The sequence below is a fragment of the Martes martes genome (genome assembly GCF_963455335.1).
Source record: "Martes martes genome assembly, chromosome: 15".
In the NCBI taxonomy this organism is placed as follows: domain Eukaryota; kingdom Metazoa; phylum Chordata; class Mammalia; order Carnivora; family Mustelidae; genus Martes; species Martes martes.
The window spans coordinates 47,666,674-47,679,785 of record NC_137903.1 but is presented as its reverse complement, the minus strand read 5'-3'; positions in this window follow the sequence as shown (position 1 = coordinate 47,679,785).

The following is a 13,112-nucleotide window of genomic DNA, read 5'->3' as shown; positions in this document are numbered from 1 at the left end:
CCTTAACCAACTGAGCCACCCAGGTGTCCCTGGCACTGTGAATCTTTAATGGAATTCTAAGTATAAAGAGGAAGGAAGTTTCTTTCCTTTAGCAAATGGGGCCTCTGTTATTTACAGAGATCCCAAAGTCCCTCCAATGGGTGACACTGTCAAATTGAGGGATACTTCAGTGAGAATGAAGAAGAAAAGTGCTGTGTCCTTGTTGATCATGTTGTATCCAAACAAATCCCAGTGCACATCTCTCGGTGGGGCTCATTCTGTTGGTGGATACGCTGCTACCTAATATGGGTGACGCACCTGGTGAGTCAGGGCAGTGACAACTTCTTACCCAGCTTCCTGGCCAAACTGAAGCCAATTTTGTTTCTTAGCCAAATGACATAAAAAACAACTTGAGGAAAATACAAAGTTATGTCCTTCCAAGACAGTTGGTTTCCAGTAGTGTCTGGTCTGTGGCTTAAATTCTAGACTTGAAATTAGGAGAACTCAGAATTTTGGACAATTCAGCTTCCTTGAGCGCCTTAGTTTTGTCTTATTTTTAATTGGGAAGAGGGGCAGGCTAAGGTAGAGACAGTGAAGAAAGGGATTTCATATTTAGTGACTTCTAGACATTTTATTTAGAGTTCCCTGCTCTCCCCAGACCACACCGCCGGCTCCCAAGAAAGGCAATGAGATGCTGATCCTGCAGATTGGAGGAAATACAGGGAGTCCCTCCTGACCCCTCCCACCGGCTGCAGGAAGTCTCCAAGGTTTGTCACACAAGCGATTTGACCTGTGGTCTCCCTGGCTACCTCATGGTTTCAGATATTTCTGTGGCCTTGTGGCTCTTGAGATGGGCACGGTCGTGAAGATAGTACCTCACTCCTCACTTGTGTTGTAATCCATTTTCCAACAGTGCCTCCTTGAGCAGAGAGGCAGGCAGAGAGAGAGAGAGAGGAGGAAGCAGGCTCCCTGCTGAGCAGAGAGCCCAATGTGGGGCTCTATCCCAGGACCCTGGGATCATGACCTGAGCCGAAGGCAGAGGCTTTAACCCACTGAGCCATCCAGGTGCCCCAATCTTGCCCGCTTTTTGCAAACCACATTGGCAAACAACGCACAGACTAGGATTCCTGCCCTCACTGAAATTACATTAGAATCTGGGTGTTGAGGGGCACCTGGGTGGCTCAGTGCGTTAAGCATCTGCCTCTTGATTTCAGCTCAGGTCATGATCTTAGGGTTGAGAGATTGAGCCCTGAGTCGGGCTCCATGCTTAGTGGGTAGTCAGCTTGGGATTCCCTCTCTCCCTCTTCCTCTGCCCCTACTCCTGCTCTCTCTCACTCTGTCTCTCTTAAATAATCTTTTTTTTTTTTTTTTAAAGAATCTCAGTGCTGAAATATATATGGTTAAGTGGCAGATGTCACTCATGTTTCTCTAGTTATATTTCTATGACGCATCTCCTTACAGGTTTTTCAGAATGCCTCTGCAATTGTAGGTATATATGATTATGGAACCCAGGCCTGCAAAAAACCAAGCAGCTGTCGGTGTGGGCTCTGCCAATACACTTTGAGAACATGTATGTGTGTATATAATTGCTTGCTCCTTCCCTTCTGTGGAGCCCTTTGGGGTCAGAGCTCAGGGACAATGGGATCTTCAGTGTTTGCTGATAGATCAAGGCCAAGGAATTCAGTTTATAGTGTATAGTGTGTGAAACCTCAGGATGGTAGGAGCACAGCTGCCCGAGAGAAGAAAATATTATGTAATTTGAAATAGTTTTGACATGTTGGATTTATATTTATGTCATTTTTCTTTGGCTTTTTAAAAAGCCAGATCACTCGAACCATTTCAATATATTGAAAATGTGTATACTTAAAAAAAATAATTTCTTTCCTGAAGGAAAGCTATATCCACAATAGTAGCCTTTCAGTTTTTGGTTTTGTGTCGAGTTCGACACTATCAACAAGTTCTATGCAAGTGAAAATGCAGACAGAACTTTACTCCCAGCTGTTTATCCCTAAAGATAAGTCTCTTTAGGACAGTGCAACTAGGTGTTAGCTCTTAGCTTCCTCTTTAGGGCCACGTGCTGCTCTGTGAGATCCTGGAGCTAGCCCCTAGCTGAGCCGCAGCCGACAGTGGGGAGCATCAGAAACACCAGCCACGCAGGTACATATCCTGAGCCCAAGGGAGGAGGATCTCTGCAGGACATCATTGTGCTTATAATTAATTCAGTGGTTAATGATTCAGTTTTACATTTCAAATTTGCATTTATACTAGTCAAGCAAAGAATCCTCCTGAAACACTAACTTTAGGGCTCCTCACCTCTTTGCCTGGGTTGTTGTCATTGGGTCCTGACTGGTATGTCCACTTCTGTTTTCAGGGAACTTGAACAGTGATTAGAATCACCAGATAAAATACAGAAGATCCTGTTAAATGTGAATTCCAGAGAAGCAAAATGACTTTTTTTTTTTTTTTTTTTGGTAACTGTTGTGTCCCAAAAGATGTAGTATATTTTGCCCTCAGATATTGTATGGGATCACTATAAGGTGATGGGATTACTTTTAACAATTTTTTAAAAAGATTTTATTTATTTCTTTGACAGACAGAGATCACAAGTAGGCAGAGAAGCAGGCAGAGAGAGAGGAGGAAGCAGGCTCCCCGCTGAGCAGAGAGCCCGATGTGGGGCTCGATCCCAGAACCCTGGGATCATGACCTGAGCCGAAGGCAGAGGCTTTAACCCACTGAGCCACCCAGGTGCCCCTTAACATTTTTTTTAAATCTATCAGTGCTGACCAGTTCCAAATCTCAGTGTCTAGTCTTATCATGTGCTCTTAACTAAGTATCTCCACTGTGATGGCTTGCAGGTAGTATGTTGAAATCTAAGCTCGTTATCTTCCCTACCCATAATCTCAATTTCAGCTGTCCATCCAGTTGCTGAACTGTCCTGGACCATTCATTTGCCCCTGGAACCCTTTAGGTGGGTCTGTTTCTCTCTCTCGTCTAGGTGACCAGTGATACCTTTAAAAGATTCCAGCGTATTCCCTCTACTGTTTTCCCTCTTTTTACGTCTTTCCTGCTAATGAAGTGACTTTCAAACTTTGGACAATGACAAACACACACAAATATACGCAGGAATATATGTATACACAGAATCAAAAGTTCCCTGCCACTATCCTTACCCTTAAAACCTGAGGGGTGCTATGATGTTTTCTATTCTGTTTCATTTTTAAAAAGTTGCAATTTGGTCATCTCCTGAATTGATGAGTCATGACCTGTGGTTTAAAAAACGACTACTGATTCCATTTTGCAAATAACAATCTGACAGTTGTTATAAAACATCGAACAGATTGTGTCACTCCCTTGCTTAAAATCTTTCAATAATTAGCCTTAAGAGAAAGTAGAAGATGCTCACTGTGGCATTAAAAGCCTCCAACTTGCTCTTTTCTCTCATCAGCTGGTCCTCTTGTCTGAAGAGAGCTCCTCCCTTTTCCCTAGTGCTAACTCCCCACAGTAAACCAATTCTTCAGGCTCAAATGCCATTTGTTCAGGAGGCCTTCACTGACTTTTTACCTAGGTGCATCCCTTTGCTAGATGGTCTTCCACACTTAACACTTTCATAGCAGAACCAACATTTAAAAATATTGGTTCGTCTCTCAGCTGCTCAGAATCCTTCAAAGACTCTTCATTTCATTCAGACTAAAATCCAAAGTCTTTGCAGTGGCTTATGCTATCCAATATGATCTCTCTTCCCGCGTCCCTGGACTTCTACGACCTTCTACTACCCATACTCCTTATTTATATCCTGCTCCAGACAAACTGGCTTCATTATTATTCCTCCAGGTTGGCCAGGTACCCTCCTGCCCCAGCACCTTTGCATTTGCTCTTCCCTCCACTTGGAACACCTCCCACGCTGCAATATTTACTTGACACGCTTTCATTTCTCAAATGATACATTGTCAATGAGGCCTTCTGTGGTCACCTTATTTAAAATGGCATCTCCTATTCTGTCATTCTCTATTTATTCTCTGTTTTATGTTAATTTATTTTACTTATTTATGTTGCTTATTATACGTCTCTCTCCACTAGCATGTAAATTTTAAGATGATAGGGATTTTTTTTCACTGCTAAAATCCCAGCCCTTAGTATAGTGTTTAGTTTGTAGTAGGTGCTCAACAAATTTATTTGTGGAATAAATGAATGAGTCAATAGATACCTCTTATATATCCACTTTCAAATTGGTTTTTTTTTCTTTAAATCTCTTTTAAAATCTTTTTAAAATCTTTTTTTGTTTTGTTTTGTTTTTAAGATTTTAATTATTTATTTGACAGAGAGATATAGAATATAAGCAGGGGAGCAGCAGAGGCAGAGGGAGAAGCAGGCTCCCTGCTGAACAAGGAGCCACATGTGGGATTCGATCCCAGGACCCTTGGATCATGATCTGAGCCAACCGCAGACACTGAGCCACCCAGGTGTCCTATCAAATTGTTGTTTTCTTAGAGGAGAAGATACCAGTTCTATTTACCAGTGTACCCACCTTATTGGGTGGCACATGGCAGAGTCTCAAAAAATGGTTTCCTGAATTAAAGTCATTATTTATTTATTTATTTAAATTAATGGCTTTTTTGGAAAAGATTTTATTTATTTATTTGACAGAGAGATCACAAGTAGGCAGAGAGGCAGGCAGAGAGAGAGAGAGAGAGAGAGAGAGAGGGAAGCAGGCTCCCTGCTGAGCAGAGAGCCGAATGTAGGGCTTGATCTGAAGACCCTGTGATCATGACCTGAGCCAAAGGCAGAGGCTTAACCCACTGAGCCACCCAGATGCCCCTAAATTCGTTATTTAAACTGGGTTTGATAGCAGTGAAGAGAGAATAGGGTGTGCCACTTTAAGAATAGTTACATTTGTATTCATAATGTTCCTAACGGGGTCATTACTGCTTTGTACACAATCCTTAAAAGAGGAACTCTTAGTACAATGTATTTTCTTCTTTGCTGGAACAAATGTTAACCTCATACTGTTTGCAAACACTAAAATACTGGAGGAGCATTTTATGTGGGAACATGGTGATAAAAGAAGTTTGTTGGCTTCAAAGTAGTGGCACGTGCCATCACAACCAAATGGAATGTAGGTCCACAGTTCTTTGCTCAAAACCTTTAGGACAGGCTGGTTTCAGGATTCATGTCCCACCTCCAACCCCTCCCTCCTTGCGCGGCCCCCCCCCCCCAGGTTTCAGAAGGTAGAATGTGCTCATTCACTAAATACACAGCAGGCTTTGGGGCAGGGCCTCACACTCCACCATGTCAACACTTCTGCAGAAAAAAGTACAGTTGACTCTGGAACAACATGGGTTTGAACTACATGGATCCATGTATATGTGGATTTTTTTTTGATAATTACAGTCCAGTACCATAAATGTATTTTCTCTACCTTATGATTTTCTTAATAACATTTTCTTTTCTTCAGTTTGATTAATTGTAAAAATACAGTATATAATGCATGTGACATACAAAATGTGTTAATCGACTATTTATATTATTGGTAAGGCTAAATCAACAGTAGGCTATTAGTAGTTAAATTTGGGGGTGGGGGAGTGAAAAGTTTACATGGATTTTTCACTGTGCAGGGATTGGTATTCCTAACCCTCATTGGTCAAGGGTCAGCTATAGGACGACTAGTCACACTTGGTAGGATAAAGACAACAAATAGTCTACATCCATTCCATTCGAGTTATTCCACAGAAGTGAGCTTTGATGCCAAAAGCATGGAAAAAACTTGGTTTTCAGAACTTTCAAGATGTTCTTCTGGCTTAGGGGTATTATTTGTTGTTGCTGGTGGTAACACTGTAGGCTGCATGGCCAGAGGGCTGTTGGCCTCAGGAAAGGTTCTGTTCCTTCTCCGTTGCAATGCCAGTGTTAGAACAAATGACATGTGACTCTGATCAAATGACAATTCAGTGTCATCCAATAAACCAATTATCTAATAGTGAATGATTTCATCTATAATAATTCAAGCAAAAATACAGAGGAGGGAAAATATCCTTTTCTATTCCATGTTCCAGAACCATGACTAGAAGAATGTGGTCACATCATTAGTTATGCAAAACCAAGATTTTGATCCGATTGTCTCTAGAGTTTGAAATCTTTAAGTTCTCAAAGGTCCGTGTTTAGGCTCTATAGCAGGGGTCAGCAAATTTTTTCCATATAGAGACAGATAGTAATATTTTTGACTTTGCAGATTACTTATCTTCTCTGTATGTGTGCATATTTTCAGTGCCTCCTCTGCCCCACCACCTCATTCTTTGCCCAGAGAAGACTGCCTGACCTTGAAACCATCAACATGTTTGGATAAAACTGTCAGAAGAAAATCCTGTTGGCATTTGTCATTTGGATTTATTAAGTGTTTTGTAGGAGTTAGCCTTGGTCACATAACCAGTCTTCTCACTCCAGTAGATAGACAATAACCAAATTTTTTCTGGCTCCTAGGAAAACAGCTTCTCAATGAAAAGCCATTCCTTGGAAGAGATTCACCTCCAGCAGGAGATGGCCTGAATGAAGATTGTGCTGCCATTGAAGGGCTGGCTGATGTCATGTGCTGCCTTGTAAGTTCTAGATTTTTTTTTCCTAGGATACTGTTTGGGTATACCTTATCAGATCAATATTATCTAACTAAACAAAATTCTGATTTTTTGTTTATTTTAAGTTACCTGACAGCCTGGTATTATATTATCATCATCATCAGCAGCATCATCAAAAGGTGATTTTTCACTCCTAAGCACTTTGTATCCATTGTTCTGGGTAATCTCTCATCACAACCCCTGGGGATAAGTACTGTTAGGAAACCAAGACTTAGATCAAATGATTTGTCCACCGTCACCCAGGTAGTGTCAGGGTTGAGTTTCTAGTCTAGGTCTTGCAGAGTTAGCCCCTGTATTTCTGAGTATTATAGAGTATAACCTCATAAATATATATAATTTTTTGCCTGAGAAGAGGAAAGTCGTATTGGTTATGCCTTGATGTTTGTGTAGATGACCCCCCCTACCATGAGAAATATTTAAAAAAATTGTTTTTCCATATAGTATACTGGGTGCCATTCTTTTTGTCAGAAGGTTGGTGACATGGACATTTTCTTTTTTAGGGATATTGGCTCTTTTTAGCATAATCTTCTGGTAGTGGTTGTTGCATTTTCAAATGTGGTTTTTAAAAAATTAGCTTGAATTTTGTCATAAAGATGTTATTCCTAAGGGAGTGTTAAAACCCTTGCGACATTTTTCCATTTAAGTAATTAAGACAGTTTTAGTAAGGTTTGAACCTTCTTTAACATGCATGAGAAACAGTGAAGAAATAAAAAAAAAATGCTAATTTAACACCTATGGTATGACTTACAGTCTTTTCTCAATTAACTTCTGATGAAAGTCTTCACATTTCTTGTTCCTTATGTTTTCTGTATCTAGAGAAGCAATATCGGTACTGATCACTTTAAGCACATTGAAATCTTTGGAGTCAGTATTTTATCACTAGTGCATGGGCTAAAGACTATTTTCCTCATTATAAGAATGAAGCCTGACTGTACCTAGAAAAGCAATAAACATCCCTTTGGAGACTTTCTCCTAAGAGAGGAGGTAAGAGGCTGTATCATAAAGGTAATGCAGGAATAAATAACCTGTTGGAGAAAGTGATGAAAGAGAAAGAAAGAGCATGTATGCTCCTTTTATATTTGACACAAAATACAGGGAATTCCAGGTATTAAAACCAACACAGAGTATTTTCCACCCAAGTTTCCTTCTGCAGAGGCAACTATTTTAAGCTCTGCTGCTAATTTCTATTCTTGATGTATCAGTTCTAGGCAATAGGTACTGACTACTTGCTCTAAAGAATGGAAAGAATTCTCATGGAAACTTCTATCTAAATTACCATCTTTTGCCTCCTCGTATTTTTTACCCCCGTAATATGTTCAGTTCTACAGGTTGCCTTTAATGACTGAATAATATAGATGGTCTCTATTTTCTGACTGATGTTTAGATGTGTCTGTTGACTCGTAGCTATGAAAGTTGAGGAAATTAGCATACGTATCCACTGTTCTACTCTTTTCCTCCCACTTTTCCTTAGTTATGTTTTTATTTTTATATTGCCATAGTTTATAGCATTCATATTTATCACAAGCTTCCTTGTCTTCTAGCAGCTCTATCAGGTTCTGGGTGCTCTCAGGATAAAGTTCTCAACCATATTCCTTATAAATTCTCTTCCATAAATAAAATCCTTAACCACATGGCCCATCGTATCTCCCTAGCCTAATCTGCAGTTCAGGGTTCTCACTGTTTTTATTACACTATGACCTTTTATCTTGCCAGGACCTTGCATACTGATTAATTCTAACTCTGGAAATCCAACTGCTTTCCTTTCTGGCAAATTCCTGCTCCTACTTCAAGACCCAGATCCATGTACCCTTGGACGGAAGCCTTCTGGACTCCGAGTTTCTTAGGTGTTCAACTCCATGGACTCCTGCCGTCCTCTTCCTACCTCCATAATAGCATTTGCCTACTAAACTATGATTTCAGGTTTATGTATCTGTGTCCTGTCCTTGCAGGTAAACATTAGATTGGGCATTTCATTTCTGCATCCCTAGCATTCAGTGTCATGTGTCCACACTGAACAAGTGAATGGATAAATGGATAAAGAAAAAGTCTTAACAAATATCAAACAATACACTTGGGGTTTTCTTTTTTCCCTAAAGCAGTTTTAGTAAGCAAAATTTTCAGTGGTTCCTTCCTGGTCTTTTTTATATTTTTCTTTACTTTAAATACCTTATTTACCTCCTCAAGGTGGGAGTAACGGAAGGAGAAAATAATTTCTGCTGATTGCTGGTAAATACTCACCTTTGCTGCACTGAGCTCAAAAGTGAGGAAGAAAAAGAGAAACTTATACACCAAAACATCGCTTTCTATCAGTATATACTATTTTAGAAATTCAAATGACAGAATAAAGAGAGGGTGAAATTACTTTGAAAGGATATTTATTTATTTTCCAAGCCACTAGTATTTTATTTACCCATTTATTTATTTGTATTTTTAAAAATTTTAGCCCCAGTATAGTTAATATACAGTTACATTAGTTTCAGGTGTAAAATATCATGATTCAACAATTCTATACATTACTCGGTGCTCATCTTGGTAAGTGCACTCTTAATCCCCTTCGCCTATTTCACTTCTCCCCCACTTCCGCTCTGGTAACCATCTCTTTCTTTTCTTTTCTTTTTCTTTTTTTTAAAGATCTTATTTATTTACTTGAGAGAGAGATAGAGAAAATGAGAGAGAGAGAGAAAGAGAGAGAGAGAGAGCATGAGAAGGGGGAGGGTCAGAGGGAGAAGCAGACTCCCTGCTGAGCGGGGAGCCTGATGTGGGACTCGATTCTGGGACTCCAGGATCATGACCTGAGCTGAAGGCAGGCGCTTAACCAACTGAGCCACCCAGGCACCCCTGGTAACATCTCTTTGTTCGCAACAACTAAGAGTCTGTTTCAGGGTTTGTCTCTTTTGAAAAATTTGTTCATTTGCTTTATTCCTTAAATTCCACATATGAGTGAAATCATACAGTATTTGTCTTTCTTTGACTGGCGTATTTCACTTAGCATTATACCCTCTAGATCTATCTATGTTGGAAATGACAAGATCTCATTCTTTTTTATGGCTGGGGAAAAATATATGTATATCTATATCTGTATCTATATGTATGTATGTATCTATCTCTCTCTATATATATATCTTCTTTATCCATTCATCTATCTATGGACACTTGGCTGTTTCCATAATTTAGCTATTGTAAATAATGCTGCAATTAACATAGGGGTGCCTATATCCTTTCAAATTAGTGTTTTTGCATTCTTTGGGTAAATACCCAATAGTGGAATTACTGGAACATATGGTAATTCTATGTTTCATTTTTTGAGTAACCTCCATACTGTTTTTTATAATGGCTGCACCATTTTGCTTTCCCAACAACAGCACAGGAGTGTTTCTTTTTCTCCACCTCTTCACCAACACTTTTTGTTTCTTATGTTTTTTATTTTAACAATTCTGACAGGTATGAGATGACATCTCAGCTTGGTTTTGATTTGAATTTCCCTGATGATTAGTGATGTTGAGCGTCTTTTCATCAGTCTGTTGGCCATCTGTATGCCTTCTTCGGAGAAATGTTTGTTCATGTTTTCTGCCCATTTTTAAATTGGATTATTTATTTTTTTTGGTATAAGTCTTTATGTATTTTGGGTACTAACCCCTAGTGGCACGTTGTTTGTAAATATCCTCTTCCATTCAGTAGATTGTTTTTGTTTTGTTTTGTTGGTGGTTTCCTTTGCTGTGCAGAAGCTTTTTATTTTGATGTAGTCCTAATAGTTTATTTTTTGTGTGTGCTTTTGTTTTCCTTGCCTCAGGAGACATGTCTAGAAAAATCTTGCTATGGCTGATGTCAGAGAAATTACTGCCTGTGTTCTCCTCTAGGATTTTCATGTTTTCAGGCCTCATGTGTAGGTCCTTAATGCGTTTTGAGTTTATTTTTATTTTTGAGTTTATAAGAAAGTGGTCCAGTTTCATTCTTTTGCATGTAGCTCTCCAGTTTTCCCAGCACCATTTGTTGAAGAGATTATCTTTTTCTCATTATGTATTTATTCCTCCTTTATTGAAGATCAATTGATCATTATAATCATGGTTTGTTTCTGGGCTCTGTTCTGTTCTGTTGATCTATGTGTCTATTACTGTGCTAGTACCACACTGTTTTGATTACAACAGCTTTGTAGTAGATCTCAAAATCTGGGATGGTGATACCTTCAGTTATGTTCTTCTTTTTCAAGATTCCTCTGGGTATTTGGGGTCTCTTGTGGTTTCATACAAATTTTAGGATTATTTTTTCTAGTTCTGTGAAGAATGCCATTCATGTTTTATTAGGGATTGTATTAAATCTGTAGATTGCTCTAGTTAGTATGGACATTTTAACAATGTTCTTCTAGCCATGAGCATGGGATGTCTCTCCATTTCTTTGTGTCTTCTTCAATTTCTTTCATCAGTGTTTTATAGTTTTCAGAGTACAGGTCTTTCACCTCTTGGCTAAGTTTGTTCCTAGGTATTTTATTATTTTTGGTGCAACTGTAAATAGGATTGTTTTCTTAATTTCTCTTTCTGCTACTCTACTATTAGTTTATAGAAATGTGATGGATTTCTCTATATTGATTTTGTAACCTGCGACCTTACTGAATTCCTTTATCAGTTCTTGTAGTTTTTTGGTGGAGTCTTTAGAGTTTTCTTTTCTTTCTTTTAAAAAAATTTTTTTAAAAAAGATTTTTATTTATTTATATGACAGAGAGAGATCACAAGCAGTCAGAGAGGCAGGCAGAGAGAGAGGAAGGGAAGCAGGCTCCCCACTGAGCAGAGAGCCCGATGCGGGGCTCGATCCCAGGACCCTGAGATCATGACCTGAGTTGAAGGCAGAGACTTTAACCCACTGAGCCACCCAGGTGCCCCATTAGGGTTTTCTATATAGAGTATCATGTCATCTGCAAATAGTGAAAGTTTGTCTCTTCTTTACCAATCTGGATGCCTTTTATTTCTTTTTCTTGTCTGATTGCTGTGGCCAGGACCTCCAGTATTATGTTAAATAAAAGTAGTGAGAGTGGACTTCCTTGTCTCCTTCTTAACCTTAAAGGAAAAGCTCTCAGTTTTTCACCATTGGGTATGACATATCTGTGGGTTTTTCATATATTATATTGAGTTATGTTCCTTCTAAATCTATTTGTTGAGGGTTTTTTTAATCATGAATGGATGTTGCACTTTGTCAAATTCTTTTTCTGCACCTTAAACCGGTAGTTACTATCAAGTACTCTAAACAAAAATAATTTGTCTTTTATTTTTGCTTTTTTTTGGTCTACTGAGTCAATCTTTTTAAAAGTTACTAAGTATATATATTTGAGAAGAAAACCAATTCCCAGAAGTAGTGTTTATTTTAAGTGATTCCTTAGAAAGTTCTGTAACTGTGTGATCTACTTTGAGTAAACACAGCATGAAGCCTCAGGTTCATTTGAACTGGCACAATTTCAGTTCTCTGTTGACTAAAATCAGCCCACATGTTGCTCCTCGTACACTTATTAGATTTGTTATGCTCTTAACGCCTACTGATGTGAAACTGATTGAAGCTGTAGGTGGAAAGCTGCTAATGAATTGAGCACCCAGATGTAATTCTGTGTGTCCTGAGATAATATAATTAAGAAAAAAAGGTATTACAGGAACCACCTTTACAAGGACAAATAAGCGAAGTGGTGAAGATCTGGAGTCTCTCTGCCTGAATTAGAATCCTGGCTCTCTACCGCTCTCTACACTCGTAACCTTGAAAAAGTTACGCAACTTTTGAGCTCCTTTCCGTATCTGTCAAAGGGGAATACCAATGTAACAATACATAGAATGATCTTAAACAGTGCCCAGCATTTCATAAACACCCAGCAACTACTAGCAATTGTTATTTTCATTATAAAGAATACATAGAAGAAACAGCAAATGGTTATTTCCCACTGGTAATCCTCCCAGAGCATAAAAAAAGTAGGTTTTTTTTTAAAAAAAAGATTTTATTTATCTATTTGACAGAGAGGAGAGAGAGCACAAGCAGGGGGAGCAGCAGAGGGAGAGGGAGAAGCAGATTCCCCTTTGAGCAGGGAGCCCAATGTGGAGCTCAATTCCAGAACCCTGAGATTATGACCTGAGCCAAAGGCAGTGCTTAACTGACTGAGCTATTTAGTTGCCCCTAAATATGTAGTTTTTTAAAGAAAGATTTATTTATTTATTTTAGTGGGAGAGAGAAAAAGCATGAGTGGGGGAGTGACAGAAGGAGAGGGAGAGAGAGAGAGAGAGAGAATCTCTAGCAGGCTACCCTCTGAGTGTGGAGCCAGATGTGGGACTTGATCTCACAACCTTGAGATCATGACCTGAGTCAAAATAAAGAGTCAGACACTTAACCGAATAAGCCACCCAGGCACCCCTAAATATGTAGTTTTAACCAAAAAAAGCAGTATTGCAACAGGAATGTTAATGCTATGTTAGCAATGACTTGGTTCAACAAAATCTAAGTGTATAGTTTACAAATAATTTTTCTAAGGAAATTTGCTTCAAA